Source organism: Pongo pygmaeus, chromosome 6, assembly GCF_028885625.2.
Source record: "Pongo pygmaeus isolate AG05252 chromosome 6, NHGRI_mPonPyg2-v2.0_pri, whole genome shotgun sequence".
Lineage (NCBI taxonomy): Eukaryota > Metazoa > Chordata > Mammalia > Primates > Hominidae > Pongo > Pongo pygmaeus.
Window position 1 is genome coordinate 69,506,440 of NC_072379.2, and position 22,392 is coordinate 69,528,831.

The 22,392-nt window shown below is 35.1% G+C and overlaps 1 long non-coding RNA gene across 1 annotated transcript in view; it reads left to right on the plus strand.

The window, feature by feature from the left end:
* LOC129041344 (uncharacterized) overlaps positions 1 to 19,379 on the plus strand; it is an 86,285-nt gene extending 66,906 nt beyond the window's left edge. The window contains exon 3 of the long non-coding RNA XR_008503838.1: positions 19,120 to 19,379. This is a non-coding gene — a long non-coding RNA (uncharacterized LOC129041344). The remainder of the gene's footprint in view (positions 1 to 19,119) is intronic.
* Positions 19,380 to 22,392: the final 3,013 nt, after the last annotated feature.

Consider the following 22,392-nt stretch of genomic DNA (forward strand, 5'->3'; position numbering starts at 1 on the left):
GACTCTTAAGTTTCCTTAGCTGTACTTCGAATTTCACTCCTTTTCCCTCTTTTCCTAATTTTCCTCACTAAATTTAACTCTTTAGGAAAGGTCAGTGGTTCACCCAGCTCCTGGACTGATTATAGTATTCTAAGAACTAAAAATAACATGTATTCATGCTCTGTTCAGGGACTACCCAACCCAACCTGACTTGTTGCTGTCAAAATTGGCAGGTACCTACAATACTGGTTGGGGTGGGGAGGGTACCCTTTTGTTAAAAGTTCCTGGTTTTACTGTCTCTAAGTCTATACCTAGTTTGAAGATAGATGGTTTTAGTGAGGTCACATATACTGATGGAAACAGAGTAGCAGCTGATGACCAAGATTGCCTTTAGAGTTTAGAAACACTGCCTTGAATTGGGCTTATCCTAAGCCCCAAATTTTAGCCTGCACTAGCCAAGTTGATTTTATTATTAGAACACTTTAAGTTCATATCTGTCATGTAGCAAGCAGTGAAAAGTAACAGCCAGACACCCAAGAATGTTATCAAGGTCTCCAAGCACTGGCAAAGGCATTATGCCCAGAAAGATCCTTGCGATGAGACGTTTTCAGCCATTCAAATGTAGTTACAGCTGACCAAGGCAAAATGGGGAAATAATAGTACCTGCTTCATCAGGTTGTTATGAGTATTACATGAGACAGCACATTAGTTATAATGATGATGGTCATGGTGATGACTTTTCTGGAAACCAAAGAAGGGATGCTATTCTGCAGGGCTTAGAAGTAGAGGAGCATAACCCCCTAAAAACAGTAAGAGAAGCTAAGACTAAAGGGGTGGTTTAAGACAGAGGCTATAATGCCCAAATGCCAGAAGAGTGGAAAAAAAGCAACAAATCCGTAACAGAAAGACAAAACAGAGGGATACGCACTGGATGTCAAGTTAAGAAAGCAGAACCAGAGGGTGAAAACAGCTTAAGATCAAATGGACTGGTGGCTGAGGGGTCTCAAACAATGTCCTTCAATGTTGTTGCTATCTGAAGCTGACTTTTATGATGCAATGTTAAGGAGTATGACCTGCCTTCTAGGCTCAAAAGTGGGAAGGCAGTTGAGAGGCCATCATAACAAATAATTATTCAAAACCAGTTTTTGTATTCTAGTTTTGGTGGTGGAAAGCTGAAATGCTTATTTATGGATAATTGAGTTTTAACTATTTTATGTCATTTCATGTAGACATCATGAGATGAAATGTTTCTATTGTATTTTTAGTTTGTTTTCAAATAATGTGTTATGACATAAGATTCAAACTCGAATGTGCCAAAGGTCAGACTTGCTCAATTTGCCCAAAGGAAAGATCATAATGAAAATTCCTAGAGAGGTTTAATACGTCAAATGTAATTATATCTCAGTCAGTTGCTCAACATTTTAGAGCATATTCTTTGTGCAGAGTTCAGAGTAAAGTGCTTTAAATCTACATTTTCTGTAAGAATATTTTATTGGTATAGGTTTTATCTTTGAATAAGAAGAGAAGCCTAATTCTCAAAGATCACAGACACATATGAATCATTTTTTGGTTCATGGATTTGTATTTCTGGTCATAAAAATTCCCTTCATTACACCCTTATATTTCCATTCTCTGTCTCTTGTCAGAAATATTTTGACACATGACCAATGAAAAATAATCTTTGATAAATGATAAATACAATTGAAAACATAATCAAGAGTATATACACATAAACTAGTCTGTATTACAATTAACCAATTGTGAAATAGAAATGTAAATCTAAAGATAAATGAAGAAATCTCTAAATTAGTAAAGAAAACATGGCATATAATGATCAAAAGAATTACTTGTTCTCACATTATGAGGAAAATAAAATCTCCAACTATAAATATTGTTTTATATTATTTCAAGATCAAATAGTTTAAAATATTTAGTGTTTACAGTAGATGAGTTAGTATACCATTTAATATTACTTAGACCAAAGACTTAAGCAAACATCCATATTTGAAATGAATGAGAAAATATTTGCTTTATTTTATATATAATAGTTTTGAATTAGAAGGTTTTTATCTTTGAAACTGTATATGCTAAAATGGCCGAGACTGTATTGGAATTAATGTTTGTAATTAAACCCTTTACATTTAAGCTACTTGTTTGATTCAAAGTTCAATGAGAGGAAACTTCTTATTCATCTGTCTGTGTAAAAAGACTATTCTTTGATAAACAATTTTGTCTCTTATCCCCACCTATAATCATAGGTGTTTACTAAGAAAGATAAAGTCTCTAAGGTTTTTGTTTAGAAATGACTTTTAAAGAGTGCAAATTGTACCATGCCTAGTACATTACATATCATCAGTAAAAAGGTAGAAGAGCCATTTACATCGATGGTTTAGTTGATAAGCCTTTTTTCCCTCTATTCTTTCATGGTTTTACTATTTTCATTTCCCCACTATGCAGCCTACTAGTTGCTGAAGAATACCAATTACCAAATGTTGTCTCATTTAGTGGATTTTCCAGTTTCAAAGGAAAATTGCATTTTAGCATAATTTCAAGATGACTCCTGAGGAGATTCATTTCTGTTATTTGTAGATAGCTGTTTGTTAAATTTGAAATCTTAAAGATTGCAGCTTTTCATTTTTTTATCAGTAAATATTTTCTGTGATGTCTTCCATATGGTAAACATTCAATAAAAATTGTTTCATGAATGAATTGTATAGTTGTAAAAATACAAGAATACTAACGTTCTTAACATGATTTTCAACCAGACATACATAATTCTTTACAAATCCACTTCTAGACAATATTTATCTCCAGCTTGAATGGTTATTGCCATAAACAGAGTGAACTTCATGATCTTGCAAAACTTAGCTCAAATCCTGACTCAACCTCTACTAACCACGTGACATTGAGCAGGTTACTTAACTCTGAATGTGAGAAGTTGTTTTTAAGAATTAGACACAAAATACATAAGAAACAAATTAAGCATAATAGCTGTTTAATAAATGATTGCATTATTGTTATGAATAAAAACTTCTATTTTTAAAGTTACTTGAGGCTCTTCGGAAGAGGGTTTCTTAAACTACTTCATTCTCATGTATATTAGTATATTCTTATGCAATATTATCCAGGTATCATAGAGTCATGAAAATTAATGGTTGGATATGAACAAATTATACTCAATAAAAATAAACATATCAGACAGAGGAAAGCGTATTAGTTTTAAGAACAAAAAGTTTCTTTTTCTGGCTACTTTTTATTAATTTCAAGTTTTCCTCTACCATAGAAAATACAAACAATGTGATATTGTGCCTTTGGGAAAGTATTAAAGCTTCCTTTGAGGCTTATTACAGTTTTTGTGAATGCCTCAGACATTGCTACTACATGCTACCAGGAAAATGACGTCCCTTAGGAATTGCCATTAAATTCATCAGGTAATTCTAAAATAATCATCTTAGAAGATGGTGGAGATAACCTACTAGTTCCTGGAGCAATTGCAGGGACAAGAAGAGGAGAAGTAGGGATAATTTAGTATTCCCTTGTCGGACTTGTTTCTGTCAGCTCCTTACTCTTGTAGGACTGTACTGAGGTTATTCCTTGGACAATAGGTGGCCATGTAGGATGCTGCTATTCTCTCTCACCAAAAAATGAAACTAAAGAATTAAAACCTCCTCTGCCGGCCTCACTCCCACTGTGTTACCTGATCCCTGTCTCTCCTGCAGGCTGCTTGTCTCCTTCATAACAAACCACGTCTGCCTTTCTTCCCTGCAGAAATCCAGTTGTCACGTTAGTTCAATGGACCCATCTTTCTCCTCTCTCTCTTATGAAGCATCTATAGTGTTCAGTTTGGGGAGGAAGCCAGCATCCTCTGTAGTTTATCTTTCTTGTCCAGAGTAGTAAGTCTCAAAATTCTTACCAGGATAATTTATCCCAGAGTCCTGTGCCAATCCATGCAAGAAGTTCTGATAGTCTTATTTGAAAGTTGCTATGAAGAGTTCTGAGTTATACATAACGTCGAACTTTGGCTGAATCATTAATCTTTCTGTTAAAATAAAACCACCATCAACTCTTAGGATACTTAATGTGAATTTTCAAGATGTTTCAAATAATCAATGTAAATTATTTGAAAAGAAAATAGCCATTTTATTGCTTGATACAACTCTCTTTCTGGGGAAGGAAAATATTTTTTTAAAAAAATCAAGAAACATTCAGTTTAATAATTTGCTGGCAAGGTGTTCCTGATATATATATATGGAGATATATATATATATGTGGAGATATATATATGTGGATATATATATGTGGATATATATATGGAAAGGGATTATATATTTATCTCCATATATATCTCTCCATATATATATATCGCCATATATATATATCTCCATATATATATCAGGAGATATATATATGTATCAGGAGATATATATGTATATATATATCAGGAGAGAGAGATATATATATATCAGGAGATATATATATATATATCAGGAGATATATGTATATATATCAGGAGAGAGATATATATATATCAGGAGAGATATATATATATATATCAGGAGAGATATATATATATATATATCAGGAGAGAGAGAGATATATATATATATATCAGGAGAGAGATATATATATATCAGGAGAGAGATATATATATATATATCAGGAGAGAGAGAGAGAGATATATATATATCAGGACAGAGATATATATATATCAGGAGAGAGATATATATATATCAGGAGAGATATATATATATAATCAGGAGAGATATATATATATAATCAGGAGAGAGAGATATATATAATCAGGAGAGAGAGATATATATAATCAGGAGAGAGAGATATATATATCAGGAGAGAGAGAGATATATCAGGAGAGAGATATATATATATCAGGAGAGAGATATATATATATCAGGAGAGAGATATATATATATCAGGAGAGAGATATATATATATCAGGAGAGAGATATATATATATCAGGAGAGAGATATATATATCAGGAGAGAGATATATCTCAGGAGATATATATATATATCAGGAGATATATATATATATATATATCAGGAGATATATATATATATATATATCAGGAGATATATATATATATATATATCAGGAGATATATATATATATATATCAGGAGATATATATATATATATATCAGGAGATATATATATATATCAGGAGATATATATATATATATATCAGGAGATATATATATATATATCAGGAGATATATATATATGTAAATCAGGAGATATATATGTAAATCAGGAGATATATATATGTATATCAGGAGATATATATATATGTATATCAGGAGATATATATATACACATCAGGAGATATATATATATACATCAGGAGAGATATATATATATACATCAGGAGAGATATATATACACATCAGGAGAGAGAGAGATATACATCAGGAGAGAGAGAGATATATATATATCAGGAGAGAGAGAGAGATATATATATATATCAGGAGATATATATATATATATATCAGGAGAGAGAGATATATATATATCAGGAGAGAGATACATATATATATATCAGGAGATATATATATATATCAGGAGAGAGATATATATATATATATCAGGAGAGAGATATATATATATCAGGAGAGATATATATATATATCAGGAGATATATATATACATCAGGAGATATATATATATATCAGGAGAGATATATATATATATCAGGAGATATACATATATATCAGGAGATATATATATGTGTGTATCAGGAGATATATATATATATATGGGTTTTTTTAAGCACTTGTCAAAATAGTTTCTGTGAAACAGCCTACTAGGAATTACTTTGACCTCAGAGTGGCAGAGGTTATGGGGAGAAGCCATGGGTAGGGTTAGAGTAATACTTAGAGGAAGAGCTACCTGACAGTGGAATGCATGCCATCAGTTCAGTGTATGTGGGCGTTGTTGACCACTGTCACTGTTTTGATTGTGCAAGAACATGGTAACATAAGGTACCTCACCATCATACTGAAGGAATTTACCAATGAGATGATAAAAGCACTGACTAAATCTCGATTTTTTAGCAGCTTCTCTATTTCTTTGTATAATTATTATACTTTCCAGTTTTTGTATTATGTATTCACATGAGTTCAGCTTTCTTTTGGAAAAAGAATAGAGCTGGCTATTACAAATAGTTCTACAATGAACATGGGAGTGGTAATAATCTCTTCAAGATTCTGATTTTAATTCTACTGTCCACAATAGACAAGGCACAGAAGTGACCTAAATGTCCATTTACAGAAATAGATAAAGAAAATGTGGTATATACATATATATGTACCTACACAATGGAATATTATTCAGCCTTGAAAAGGAAGCAAATTGTGCCATTTGTGACAACATAGATGAATGTGGTGGACATTGTGCTAAGTGAAACAAGCCAGGAGCAGGACAAATATTATATGATACCAATTTTATGGCAAATTTAAAATAGTCTTATGGAAGCAGAGAATAGAATGGTGGTTGTCATGGGATGGTTGTGGGTAGGGAACAGGGAGATGTTAGTCAAAAGTTACAAAGCTCTAGTTTTACAAGATGAGTAAGTACTGGAGAGCTACTGTACACCATAGCACTTACAGTTAACAATACTCAATTGTATACTGAAAATTTGCTAAAATGTTAACTCTTATACTAAGTATTCTTATCACAAAAATAATAAGAAGTAAAATGAGAGGAAACCTTTGGAAGTGATGGATATGTTGATGGCATAGAATATGGTAATGGTTTTATGGCTGTATACTTATTCCCAAACTCACCAAGTTGTATACCTTAAATATACACAGCTTTTCATATGTCAACTGCACCTCAATAAAGTGGTTAGGAAAAAATAGAGTTGGCTCAGATGGTTAGATCCAAAGAAGATAAATTTTCTTGTTCTCTTAGCAACAATTAAATAGGCATTCCCAGTGGTACTGGACATTTTGCTCAAAACAGAAACAAGAAAGATATACAAGACTTAGAGAATGATCACTGTCTGTCATATCTAGTACATATGCAGTCTGATATATGTCCTATAATTCTGCAAGATGTTAAAAGATTGCCCAGCCTTAAGGCCTAGCAGTGGATGACAGGCAGAAGAATACTAAGAAAAGAGCCTTGATAACATCTGGATCTCTTTCAAATATACCACATCACATTGGGAGCACATCAGGCAGACAAGACCTTCCACTTTTTCTACTGTGTTTTAAAAATCATTATATTTTACAAGGATTAATATAAAGGATTTCTATATTCAATTAACACAATCATAGCTCTCACTGAAAATACTCATTAAAAAACTCTTGCATAAACATTCATGGTATCTACATTTTCAGAGTCTAAAAACTGAGGGTGAATTGAATACAATTCATTAATACTGATAGACCATAAAATAACTGTATGAGAGCATTCTCATCTGTTTTCACAGTTCCTATTCTGATAGCAGTGGTTTCTAAAGAAAGGCATTCTGCTGCAAAGTCCGTAGATTTGCAGAGCTTACATGTCTAAAGGAATTATTGAGGTTAAGTAAAAAAACTAATGATGCTTTGCAAATCAAGTCCAAATGATAAAGTTTAATGCATATATGTATTCACATATATGCACACATAGAATGTATTCAGAGTTATTTTAAAAATATTGCAACCCTATTATGAATATTATTCTGAAACCCATTACAGTATTTTACATATTATGTAAAATCTTCACATAAGGTATTATAAACAATCTTTTAAATACAAACCATGGACATGTTTAATTTTATTTCCTAAGTCATCATGATGGAACATTTGAGTTGTTTTCAAGATGTCATGATTTTATATAATCTTTTGGTCAACTTTTAATAAACAAATATTTGGGCATATATTTCGTGATTTTTGTTAGTCAGATCCTTGGCAGTGGAAATGGTGAGTGAAAGGTTGAAGGCTTTTGAGATCTTTTGCGAAAATCCCCATCAGAACAGTTGCATCAAAAGGTAATCTAATCAGCAGTGCATAAGTGCACACTTATAAAATGTTCCTAATACCTACCTACTGTGTAATATCACCTAGATAATCTCACATGGCACCTCTGTAGAAATAACTTATTTGCTGCTAATCAAAATGCTACTATGATAACATTTGCCAAGGTAAATAATCAAATTAATCATGTAACCTCAAAAACATATGTATGAGAGGAGCCAATTCCTTATAACCATGCAGAATGTCATCAAAACTCTAAGAAATATTTGCAGCTATTATTCTCTATTTCTCTCAGAGGATAAGCTGTGGATAAATACTGAAAGCTAGTTGCTTCCTAAAGTTGTTTTTCAGATTTGATTACCTAAGACATGCAGATGTCATGTTATGTCATCTTATCAGATTAACACATGTAATAGATTGAGTGTCAAACAAGAGTGAGAATTCAGAGGAAAGAAAAATGATCCCCAGGGCTAGGGTATAAGTACTGTCTTAGCAAAACTATACTTCTAGATGTGACAGAAGTACCACAAGACCATTTTAAAACCTTAAGACCACCTTCATTCTGTCTGTTGACTCTGAAAATCATAGAACATCAATTATTCTAAAGTGATTTGGCAACAGAGCTGTTCACATTATTTCTGGGTAGAATAATTTAGTATTTTTCAACCTTTGGTATAATGGTACAACGGAAAGAGAATAGAAGAGAACCAAATTTTTTTTCTATCCCAGCTCCACTACATACGTAACTTGAGGTAGAGGAAGACACTTTTATAATATTAGCTAACTTTCATTGAGCACTCTTTATATTTCAGGCCTTGTGCTAGCATGTGTGTGTGTGTATCTCATGTAATCCTACAATAACTACACTATAAATGATATTCTGCCTTCTCCCCCTTCTTGTAAATAGGAACATTGAGGCTGCGAGTTCATATGCCTTTCCCAGAATGACTCAGTCATCAAGTGATGGAGACTCATCAAGTGATGGAGACCCATTGTCTGTCACCCCAAGAATCCATAGACTTAACCACCACCCTGTTGTTAAAGTTGCTTTTCTAAAAAATGGGGGCACTTAGGAAATAAGACTAGATATTTTCTAAATTTCTCTCAAAGTCTAAAATTCTCTTTCTTAGGACTTCCTACCTTGTTTTTAATAAAATCGTATTATTTTTGTATTTATGGAATCCATATGGGCTGAAGGTACTATTTAAACTTCCCGGTTATAATCATACTAACTTATAAAATCAGCATTAAAATATAACTCATATAAAGCATATAATTCCTTGGTTTTTGATATATTCACAGAGTTGTGCAACTGTTAACACCATCAACTTTGGAATGTTTTTATCACTCAAAGAAGAACTCTTGTATCTATTTGCTAATAGATACAGGGTATAGCTACACATTTCCCACCAACCCCCAACCCAAGTCCCAGTCCTAAGCAATTATTATGTACTTTTTGTCGCTATGGATTTGCCTATTTTGGACATTTCATATCAATATATAGTCTTCTGACTGCCTTCTTTCACTTAGCATAGTATTTTCAAGGTTTATCCATGCCATAGCATATACCAGTACTCTTTTTTAATGGCTGAATAATATTTCATTGTTTGCATATACCATGCTTTCTTCATCCATTTGTCAGGTGATGGATAATGCAGTTGTTTATACTTTTGAATTATTACAAATAATGTTGCTAAGAATATTCATGAACATATTGGTGTATGGACATATGTTTTCAGTTATCTTGAAACATATGTATTCTGGGTCTATGTTTAATATTTTGAGGAACTGCCAAACTGTTTTCTAAAGTGTCTGTACCATTTTACATTCTCACCAATAGTTTATGAGAGATCCAGTTTCTCTACTTCCTTATCAACACTTGTAATTATCTCTCATATTATAGCATCTTAGTGGGTATGAACTGGTAGCTCATTGTGGTTTTGATTTGCATTTCCTGATAGCTAATGATGTTGAGCAACTTTTCATGTATTTACCACACATATATCTTGTTTAGAAGATAAATAAGCATTTAGATATATAAATGCTTATTCAGATCTTTTGTACTTTTTTTTCTATTGGAAAATATTTATTTTGAGCTTTTATTACATTTATTTGTTAACGTGAACAATGTGAATATTTATATTTCTTGTTCAGGAACTTGGGTGTTTACAGTCCATTCATTTCCTTTTCTTCTTTTTGAGTAAAACTGAATTTAATCTATGGATTTAATATTATTTTCATCTTTTATAAATGTAATTTTTTTATTATACTTTAAGTTTTAGGGGTAAATGTGCACAATGTGCAGGTTAGTTACATATGTATACGTGTGCCATGTTGGTGTGCTGCACCCATTAACTCGACATTTAACATTAGATATATCTCCTAATGCTATCCCTCCCCGCTCCCCCACCCCACAACAGGCCCCGGTGTGTGATGTTCCCCTTCCTGTGTCCATATGTACTCATTGTTCAATTCCCACCTATAAGTGAGAACAGGTGCTGTTTGGTTTTTTGTCCTTGCAATAGTTTGCTGAGAATTATGGCTTCCAGCTTCATCCATGTCCCTACAAAGGACATGAACTCATCATTTTTTATGGCTGCATAGTATTCCATGGTGTATATGTGCCACATTTTCTTAACCGAGTCTATCATTGTTGGACATTTGGGTTGGTTCCAAGTATTTGCTATTGTGAATAGTGCTGCAATAAACATATGTGTGCCCGTGTCTTTATAGCAGCATGACTTATAATCCTTTGGGTATATACCCAGTAATGGGATTGCTGGGTCAAATGGTATTTCTAGTTCTAGATCCCTGAGGAATCGCCACACTGACTTCCACAATGGTTGAACTAGTTAACAGTCCCACCAACAGTGTAAAAGTGTTCCTATTTCTCCACATCCTCTCCAGCACCTGTTGTTTCCTGACTTTTTAATGATTGCCATTCTAACTGGTGTGAGATGGTATCTCATTGTGGTTTTGATTTGCATTTCTCTGATGGCTAGTGATGATGAGCATTTTTTCATGTGCCTTTTGGCTGCATAAATGTCTTCTTTTGAGAAATGTCTGTTCATATCTTTCGCCCACTTTTTGATGGGGTTGTTTGTTCTTTTCTTGTAAATTTGTTGGAGTTCATTGCAGATTCTGGATATTAGCCCTTTGTCAGATGAGTAGATTGCAAAAATTTTCTCCCATTCTGTAGGTTGTCTGTTCACTCTGATGGTAGTTTCTTTTGCTGTGCAGAAGCTCTTTAGTTTAATTAGATCCCATTTGTCAATTTTGGCTTTTGTTGCCATTGTTTTTGGTGTTTTAGTCATGAAGTCCTTGCCCATGCCTATGCCCTGAATGGTATTGCCTAGGTTTTCTTCTAGGGTTTTTATGGTTTTAGGTCTAACATTTAAGTCTTTAATCCATCTTGAATTAATTTTTGTATAAGGTGTAAGGAAGGGCTCCAGTTTCAGCTTTCTACATATGGCTAGCCAGTTTTCCCAACACCATTTACTAAACAGGGAATCATTTCCCCATTTCTTGTTTTTGTCAGGTTTGTCAAAGATCAGATGATTGTAGATATGCAGCATTATTTCTGAGGGCTCTGTTCTGTTCCATTGGTCTGTATCTCTGTTTTGGTACCAGTACCGTGCTGTTTTGTAACTGTAGCCTTCTAGTATAGTTTGAAGTCAGGTAGTGTGATGCCTCCAGCTTTGTTCTTTTGGCTTAGGATTAACTTCGCAATGTGGGCTCTTTTTTGGTTCCATGTGAACTTTAAAGTAGTTTTTTCCAATTCTGTGAAGAAAGTCATTGGTAGCTTGATGGGGATGGCATTGAATCTATAAATTACCTTGGGCAGTATGGCCATTTTCACAATATTGATTCTTCCTACCCATGAGCATGGAATGTTCTTCCATTTGTTTGTATCCTCTTTTATTTCATTGAGCAGTGTTTTGTAGTTGTCCTTGAAGAGGTCCTTCACATCCCTTGTAAGTTGGATTCCTAGGTATTTTATTCTCTTTGAAGCAATTGTGAATGGGAGTTCACTCATGATTTGGCTCTCTGTTTGTCTGTTATTGGTGTATAAGAATGCTTGTGATTTTTGCACATTGATTTTGTATCCTGAGACTTTGTTGAAGTTGCTTATCAGCTTAAGGAGATTTTGGGCTGAGACAATGGGGTTTTCTAGATATACAATCATGTCATCTGCAAACAGGGACAATTTGACTTCCTCTTTTCCTAATTGAATACCCTTTATTTCCTTCTCCTGCCTGATTGCCCTGGCCAGAACTTCCAACGCTACGTTGAACAGCAGTGGTGAGGGAGGGCATCCCTGTCTTGTGCCAGTTTTCAAAGGGAATGCTTCCAGTTTTTGCCCATTCAGTATGATATTGGCTGTGGGTTTGTCATAGATAGCTCTTATTATTTTGAGATACGTCCCATCAATACCTAATTTATTGAGAGTTTTTAGCATGAAGGGATGTTGAATTTTGTCAAAGGCCTTTTCTGCATCTATTGACATAATCATGTGGTTTTTGTCATTGGTTCTGTGTATATGCTGGATTACGTTTATTGATTTGCATATGTTGAACCAGCCTTGCATCCCAGGGATGAAGCCCACTTGGTCATGGTGGATAAGCTTTTTGATGTGCTGCTGGATTTGTTTTGCCAGTATTTTATTGAGGATTTTTGCATCGATGTTCATCAGGGATATTGATCTAAAATTCTCTTTTTTTGTTGTGTCTCTACCAGGCTTTGGTATCAGGATGATGCTGGCCTCATAAAATGAGTTAGGGAGGATTCCCTCTTTTTCTAATGATTGGAATAGTTTCAGAAGAAATGGTACCAGCTCCTCCTTGTACCTCTGGTAGAATTCGGCTGTGAATCCATCTGGTCCTGGACTTTTTTTGGTTGGTAAGCTATTAATTATTGCCTCAATTTCAGAGCCTGTTATTGTTCTATTCAGAGATTCAACTTCTTCCTGGTTTAGTCTTGGGAGGGTGTATGTGTCGAGGAATTTATCCATTTCTTCTAGATTTTCTAGTTTATTTGCGTAGAGGTGTTTATAGTATTCTCTGATGGTAGTTTGTATTTCTGTGGGATCAGTAGTGATGTGCCCTTTGTCATTTTTTATTGCGTCTGTTTGATTCTTCTCTCTTTTCTTCTTTATTAGTCTTGCTAGTGGTCTATCAATTTTGTTGCTCTTTTCAAAAAACCAGCTCCTGGATTCATTGATTTTTTTGAAGGGTTTTTTGTGTCTCTATTTCCTTCAGTTCTGCTCTGATCTTAGTTATTTCTTGCCTTCTGCTAACTTTTGAATGTGTTTGCTCTTGCTTCTCTAGTTCTTTTAATTGTGATGGTAGGGTGTCAATTTTAGATCTTTCCTGCTTTCTTTTGTGGGCATTTAGTGCTATAAATTTCCCTCTACACACTGCTTTGCATGTGTCCCAGAGATTCTGGTATGTTGTGTCATTGTTCTCATCGGTTTCAAAGAACATCTTTATTTCTGCCTTCATTTCGTTATGTACCCAACAGTCATTTAGGAGCAGGTTGTTAGTTTCCATGTAGTTGAGCGGTTTTGCGTGAGTTTCTTAATCCTGCGTTCTAGTTTGATTGCACTGTGTCTAAGAGACAGTTTGTTATATTTTCTCTTCTTTTACATTTGCTGAGGATTGGTTTACTTCCAACTATGTGGTCAATTTTGGGATAGGTGTGGTGTGGTGCTGAAAAGAATGTATATTCTTTTGATTTGGAGTAGACAGTTCTGTAGATGTCTATTAGGTCCACTTGGTGCAGAGCTGAGTTCAATTCCTGGATATCCTTGTTGACTTTCTGTCTCGTTGATCTGTCTAATGTTGACAGTGGGGTGTTAAAGTCTCCCATTATTATTGTATAGGAGCCTAAGTCTCTTTGTAGGTCTCTAAGGACTTGCTTTATGAATCTGGGTGCTCCTGTATTGGTGCATATATATTTAGGATAGTTAGCTCTTCTTGTTGAATTGATCCCTTTACCATTATGTAATGGCCTTCTTTGTCTCTTTTGATCTTTGTTGGTTTAAAGTCTGTTTTATCCGAGACTAGGATTGCAACCCCTGCCTTTTTTTGTTTTCCATTTGCTTGGTAGATCTTCCTCCATCCCTTTATTTTGAGCCTATGTGTGTCTCTGCACGTGAGATGGGTTTCCTGAATACAGCACACTGATGGTTCTTGACTCTTTATCCAATTTGCCAGTCTATGTCTTTTAATTGGCGCATTTAGCCCATTTACATTTAAGGTTAATATTGTTATGTGTGAATTTGATCCTGTCATTATGATGTTAACTGGTTATTTTGCTCATTAGTTGATGCAGTTTCTTCCTAGCCTCGATGGTCTTTACAATTTGGCATGATTTTGCAGTGGCTGGTACCAGTTGTTCCTTTCCATGTTTAGTGCTTCCTTCAGGAGCTCTTTTAGGGCGGGCCTGGTGGTGACAAAATCTCTCAGCATTTGCTTGTCTGTAAAGTATTTTATTTCTCCTTCACTTATGAAGCTTAGTTTGGCTGGATATGAAATTCTGGGTTGAAAATTCTTTTCTTTAAGAATGTTGAATATTGGCCCCCACTCTCTTCTGGCTTGTAGAGTTTCTGCCGAGAGATCAGCTGTTAGTCCGATGGGCTTCCCTTTGTGGGTAACCCGACCTTTCTCTCTGGCTGCCCTTAACATATTTTCCTTCATTTCAACTTTGGTGAATCTGACAATTATGTGTCTTGGAGTTGCTCTTCTCGAGGAGTATCTTTGTGGCGTTCTCTATATTTCCTGAATCTGAATGTTGGCCTGCCTTGCTAGATTGGGGAAGTTCTCCTGGATAATATCCTGCAGAGAGTTTTCCAACTTGGTTCCATTCTCCCTGTCACTTTCAGGTACACCAATCAGACGTAGATTTGGTCTTTTCACATAGTCCCATATTTCTTGGAGGCTTTGTTCATTTCTTTTTATTCTTTTCTCTCTAAACTCTCTTCTTGCTTCATTTCATTCATTTGATCTTCCATCACTGATACCCTTTCTTCCAGTTGATTGAATCGGCTACTGAGGCCTGTGCATTTGTAACATAGTTCTCATGCCGTGGTTTTCAGCTCCATCAGGTCCTTTAAGGACATCTCTGCATTGGTTATTCTAGTTAGCCATTCATCTAATTTTTTTTCAAGGTTTTTAACTTCTTTGTGATGGGTTCGAAGTTCCTCCTTTAGCTCGGAGTAGTTTGATCGTCTGAAGCCTTCTTCTCTCCACTTGTCAAAGTCATTCTCCATCCAGCTTTGTTCTGTTGCTGGTGAGGAGCTGCATTCCTTTGGAGGAGGAGAGGCACTCTGATTTTTAGAATTTTCAGTTTTTCTGCTCTGTGTTTTCCCCATCTTTGTGGTTTTATCTACCTTTGGTCTTTGATGATGGTGACATACAGATGTGGATGTCCTTTCTGTTTGTTAGTTTTCCTTCTAACAGCCAGGACCCTCAGCTGCAGGTCTGTTGGAGTTTGCTAGAGGTCCACTCCAGACCTGTTTGCCTGGGTATCAGCAGCGGAGGCTGCAGAACAGCGGATATTGGTGAACAGCAAGTGTTGCTGCCTGATCGTTCCTCTGGAAGTTTTGTCTCAGAGGAGTACCCAGCCATGTGAGGTGTCAGTCTGGCCCCTACTGGGGGGTGCCTCCCAGTTAGGCTACTCGGGGGTCAGGGACCCACTTGAGGAGGCAGTCTGTCTGTTCTCAGATCTCAAGCTGTGTGCTGGGAGAACCACTACTCTCTTCAAAGCTGTCAGACAGGGACATTTAAGTCTGCAGAGGTTTCTGCTGCCTTTTCTTTGTCTATGCCCTGCCCCCAGAGGTGGAGTCTACAGAGGCAGGCAGGCCTCCTTGAGCTGTGGTGGGTTCCACCCAGTTCGAGCTTCCTAGCCACTTCGTTTACCTACTCAAGCCTTGGCAATGGCGGGCGCCCCTGCCCCAGCCTCGCTGCCACCTTGCAGTTTGATCTCAGACTGCTGTGCTAGCAATGAGCGAGGCCCCGTGGGCGTAGGACCCTCTGAGCCAGGCACGGGATATAATCTCTTGGGGTGTCATTTGCTAAGACTGTTGGAAAAGCACAGTATTAGGGTGGGAGTGAACTGATTTTCCAGGTGCCATCTGTTACCCCTTTCTTTGACTAGGAAAGGGAATTCCCTGACCCCTTGCACTTCCCAGGTGAGGCGATGCCTCGCCCTGCTTCGGCTCATGCTCAGTGCGCTGCACCCACTGTCCTGCACCCACTTTCCAACACTCCCCAGTGAGATGAACCCGGTACCTCAGTTGGAAATGCAGAAATCACCTGTCTTCTGCGTGGCTCATGCTGGGAGCTGTAGACTGTAGCTGTTCCTATTCGGCCATCTTGGCTCCACCCCCACTTTGTATATTTTTTAAAATTGGCTCATCTTTTTATTAAATTATTGAATAGGAAGTGTTCTTGATATATTCTGGAGACAAATCTCTTATAAAATATAATTTGCAAAAATTTTCTCCACTTCTGTGGGTTGTCCTTCATGTTCTTGACAGTGTCCTTTGAAACAGAAGTTTTTACCTTTGATGAATTCCAGCTTATCTATTTTTTGTTTCTCATGCTTTTGGTATTATATCACAGTAACCATTGCCTAATCCCAGGTCACAAAGATTTACCCTTTTATTTTCTTTTAAGTGTTTTGTAGTTTTAGCTTTTACATTTAGGTATTTGCTCCATTTTGAGTTGATTTGCATATTTGGTATCAGGTAGAAATTCAACTTCACTCATTTGTATGTAGATAACAGATGGTCCCCAACTTATGATGGTTCAACTTAAGATTTTTTGACTATGCAATGGTGCAAAAGTGATATGCAGTAAGTAGAAACTGTACTTTGAACTTTGATCTCTTCCAAGGCTAGCCACATGCAGTACAATACTCTCTCAAGGTGCTGGGAAGCAGTAGTGGCCCACAGCTCCCAGTCAGCCATGGGATCATGAGGGTAAACAATTGAAACTCTACAGTGTACTGTGTTGCTAGATGATTTTGCAAACTGTAGGCAAATGTAAGGCAAACTGTTTTCTCCTTTGAAACATCTTAGAATTCATGGTGCCTACCTTGTTTTGATCTCTAATTTTTCATATCAATTTATTTTCTGTTTCTTAAACACTTGTAAATTCCTTGAATTTGGCAACTATTTGTTATACATATGTAAGTCCCATCCTTAGCATGTGGCAAAGTACTGAGTCTATTTATAGTAGGTACTAGTAAATACTTGATCAATTGTTTGGTTGAGCAGTAGAATTGAAAGTACCAAAGGGCTAACGGAAAAGTCCAGGAGTTTTAATAAAGATAAAGATTGTAAATTTCATCATGCATCCATGTATCACAGCTAATAGTTTGGAAAATGCTGAAATAATGAATATTTGAAAAATAATTCAAATTATCACTCTATTAAAAGTCATTTCTGGCAGGGCACAGTTACTAATGTCTGTAATATCAGCAGAGGCAGGAGCATTGCTTGAGTCCAGGAGTTCAAGACCAGACTGGGCAATGAAACAAGACCCCATCTCTAAAAACAAACAAACAAAACATTAGCTGGGCACGGTGGCAGGTGCCTGTAGTCCTAGCCACTTGGAAGGCTGAGGCAGGAGGATGGCTTGAGCCCTGGAATTCAAGGCTGCAGTGAGCTATGATCATACCACTACACTCCAGCCTGGGTGATAGAATGATACTCCATCTTAAAAAAAATAGATAAACAAAGTCATTTCTAAATCACAATATTCAAATATACTACTATGTTAGTAACATTTGTTGTTGTGGGAGTTCCTTAAATCTCTAAAATTCTTTCAAGATATGGAGTCAACTTCTTTTATACGCATTTGTATTTTAGTATAATGTATACAATTAATTATATATTTCCTATGCTACTCTCTCATGTGCCCAGTAATTATATACCCAATGGAATGTTTTCACCAATGATTCAGTATCATGTTTAGCCAAATAAACCACCTATAGCCATTAGTCCAAATAAAAAGGAACTAACTGTAAACTATTGTGCCTCTTGACTCATCATAAGGGCACATCTCTCTTTTAGTTATTATATTCATGTTGACAAAGTCAGAGAATTTGAGTATAAAAATAAAAACACAGGCTTCCGCCTGACCTGCAAACATGAAACCTTTTTTTAAAAAAGTTCTGGTTTTCTGCCATTAAATGAATATTCAGTTAATCTAATCTAAGACTTGTTTTTTTAGTTAAGGTTTGCAATCACGTCTCTAAAAATGCAAATTACATAATTGACTCTTAAGTTTTTCCTGTCCTTTTCCTTCATCTTATTAATCTTATAAGAAACATCATATATGTCTTTCAGAACATTGAATTTAAGTGGAGATGTTCCTGAGTAAAGAAATCAAAACATCACAATAAGCATTTAACACAATTGTTATGAAAATAATTTGGATGGAAGTTTGAGAAATTAAGGCTTCTCTGGTTATTTTTACCAAATGATTGTCAAATTTAAAACTTTGGCTTTCCTTTTATGTAGTATTTTTAAGTTGAAAGTATACAAAAATACAGTTCTGCAAAATTCTATAGGTTAAAAAACTTAAAAACACATTAGTACAGGACAATACTACATATTTATAGATTCAGACTGAAAGATATCAGTCTACCTATTTAGTCAGTTTACTTTTGTTTGTTACATTTTGCTTTAAAAAAATCTAGATCTACAGAGGGCAAATGAGGAAATTATGATGAGATATTTGATGTGTATCAGCAAATATAAATAAAAATAAGGTAAATGATCTAAATATTTGTTAAGAAGCTCAGTTTGAGAACTTAGATTAGCATATATCTCACATTTCTTTGTCTAGTAATTACCCTTTCAACTAACTTAACCACATCAAGTAACGTCGCCAGTGCATAGCAAGTAGCTGATGAAGATCTTGTCCAGGGTAACTGAACTTTCTAGAGAGCAGATATTACCGAGGGATTTAGGAAAGATTAAACTCTTTGAACCCTGCCAAAAGCAATAATTAAAATGAATGCAGTCTGGTTATTTAAACAGCTGTCATTTCTCCTTCAACAAATTTTGCCAATTAACAGTGTCAAAAAAGCTAATATTCTAAGAGAAGTGAATTTTTACCATTTCCCTTATAATTCTTATTTTTTTAAGGAAGATTCCTGAAACAACAATCAAAAGGAACTTTGGACTCTGACTGAGGACGCATCCAGCAATGGCAAAGCACTCTAGCCACTGCCCAGACCCATGGAAACTTCAGGAAGAGGCAGTTCAGCGCTTCTGGTATTTGTCTAATCAAGATTAGGACTGTTATTTATCATCTTCCTCTGGCATTTTTGCACCAGTCTTCAGGTTTTAGCATAGCAAATATGTTCCAGTCTGTGAAATCTCTCCGTTTTATTCCAAATAAATAAAAAAACATAATAATAGAAATTAAAATGAATTTCTGGTTGTTGAATTTTTATGTAGGAGACACACTTTCTACCTCACTATCATCAGTAGAAGTGGGACATTTGAAAATCATGAAAGGTTTCTTTCCAAATGTTATGATGATTATAAGCTACAGGACATAGATTCCAAAGGTTAAGAGAGAGGAGAGGAAAAAATATTGAATCAAATGTGAAATATAAATTTTTGAGTGATAAAGAAGTAGTGAATATATAATATATTGCAAATTCCAAAATAATATTAATATACTATATTTATTTTATTGTCAGAACCCCTTGACTGATAGAAACCAAGGCTCAGAGAAAGTTTATGATCTGCTTGAAAACCATGACTAGTGAATTGAAAAATTATGATAGAGCCTGATCTTCTAACTTCTAGGCCAGTGTTTTTTCCCATTATTTTTTTTTCAAGAATGTTAAAGCATATGAACAGATAAGTTGCAGAAAAATAACAGATGACCTTTATACATGTGATATTATGTTCAACTTCAAACATAACAAAAGAAATACACTGAGGTATCATTTATCACCCAGCAGACTGGCAAACAAACAAACAAACAAACAGCAGTAGGCCTTGTTGGTGAGACTAGAAAAATAGCCAGTTGCATGCATTGCTGGTAGGATTCCAGTAAGGTACAAGCCCTGTGGAGGAGAATTTGCCAAATCTAACCAGAGTCCACATGCATTTACACTTTGAACCAGCAATCCTGCTTCTAGGAATCTATCTTATAAACACACCCATAGAAATCTAAAATGGCATAAGAACAAAGTTGTTCATTTTGCTATTATTTTGTAGCAAAAGTGGGAAATAACACAAGAATTTAACAATATAGAATAGCCTGAATTAATTATGTCACATTCATTTAACAGAGTAATATGCAGCAGCATAAAAGAATGAGGACCATCTTTATGTACTGCTCTGGGGAGATTCTTTGGGATAATATTATTTAATGAAATAGTATTTACACAATAGTGTATTTGTCATACTATCTTTTATACAAGAAATAAAGGAAATGTGTATATTGCAAAAAGAACAGTATTGGAAGGATGAACAAAAAGCTAATAAAAATGGTTAATTATAAAGAGCATGGAGGGGAAATTAAGTGAGAAAGACAGGAGAGGCATCTATGTATACATTTAAAAATCAGGAGAGGCACCAATGTATACATTTTAGTTTTGACTTTCGTACCATGTAAATGCATGGCTCTAATTTTTTTAAAAAAGATAAAAAAGAAAAAGGAATCCCTACAAATTAGAAACACACTAAAGCAAATATACATTACTGTATATAAATTGTTAACATAATCACAAAGAGAAAGAATATTTAAAGTAACTTTGGAGCATACATCTTTGACTATGTCTTTAGGGATGCATTCTATAGGGAAAAAAATGACAAAGGCATTTTAAACTTTCTTTAGTAGTTTTACTATTAGGAGTGTTTATTTAATAACTATTTTATTTGAAGAATATTATAAAGCTCTATCATCAAGGTCCAACCAGGACAATAAAACTCTCTTTTTCAAAAGGGAATGTAATTTAGAGAATAAGCTACATAGGTAACGGAATAACTAAGAAGCCAAGAGGAGATAATGAGGCCACCCAGATCTCAGAGACGCAGGAAGCCTCTCTAATCTAGGTTAAAGGAGCAAGAAACGTAAAGATGGGTTTCAGAGCCTAGAGGACCAGATCACCTGTTTGCAGCTGGAGCTCAGGTCAGCCTATCCTGGAGAACTGAAACCCCAGATGAGAAGCAGTCATATCCAGAAGCATCTTCCATGACAGACAGAAAAGGTAGAAATACTCTGGCTTCTTCCTTTGTCCTACTTCCCAATCCCACCAGTGACTGCTATTGGCTGACATGGGAGCCTGCAAAAGGTGATACACTAAAGGAAGGGTATCTTCCCCTATTTGATGTGAGGGAAAACAGGCTCAGGACAAGCACAGAAGCCAATAAATGTTATTAACTATTAGATAACAAGATTTTCAATGTTCAGGAGAAAAGAGGTACAATTACAAAACCAAAGAAGTGATATAAAAGTATTTTATTGTTAGTATTGAATTCAAAATCTACTAACGAATTTATGATTAAAAAACATATTTATTTTCTTGCTATATCCATTGATATGGCTTAGATGTAATTTTACCCCCAGTATCAATGAGTATACTTAGACTGACATTTTGGTCTCTGATATCATTCCCCAGTAAAGGCATCAGTTTCTTGAAGAAATGGTTGATTCTTGACTGAAGACACAAAAGGTACAGACCAATCCTGGTATAATTTGAGCTCAAGATAATTTTCAAAATTGAATGCTGTTATCTTAAAAGTAGACACAGCTTGAAAAGGTTCCCACAAGTCAGTGTTTTGATATATTGAACATCAAAAAGAATAATTTTTTGTAGTTGGCTGAAAAGTGATTTTATAAAAATCCCTCAATGCACAATTAAACTTTTTTTATAAGGCCAAAAATGTATATATTATCATTTGGGTTAGATATTAAACCAAATCTTTTCTTATAAAATCAATGATTTAAAAACTATCCTTTTTTTTAATAGGAAATTGATTATCCCAGTATCCCCAAGTAATGAGAGGACGTCTAGTTAACATAGAAGGAACGTAGAATTAGAAAAAAATCACACTTTTGCAGTAATTGATTCATTCGTAGATTCTCATTTAGAATTAAAACGACATGGTAAATGGTTGAAGGAGAATTGAAGCTCTATACAATCCTATAGTTGTACTACACAGGTTACTTTTTGATCATAAGGGAAAAATAGAACAGCATAGTGGAGGGCTCAGACTGTGGCTCTCTAGTTTCAGTGTCCAGTGTCAGCAGTTGTAGTGGTGGGACAGGAGACAGACTCTGTCCTTACTGTAGTACAGTTAAACATGGCATCACGTGTGATGCATTCTGGCCCCAAATAGCTATGAGTATACTTAGACAAATAGCTAATTTGTTCAAGCCGTTAGATTCAACTTCCA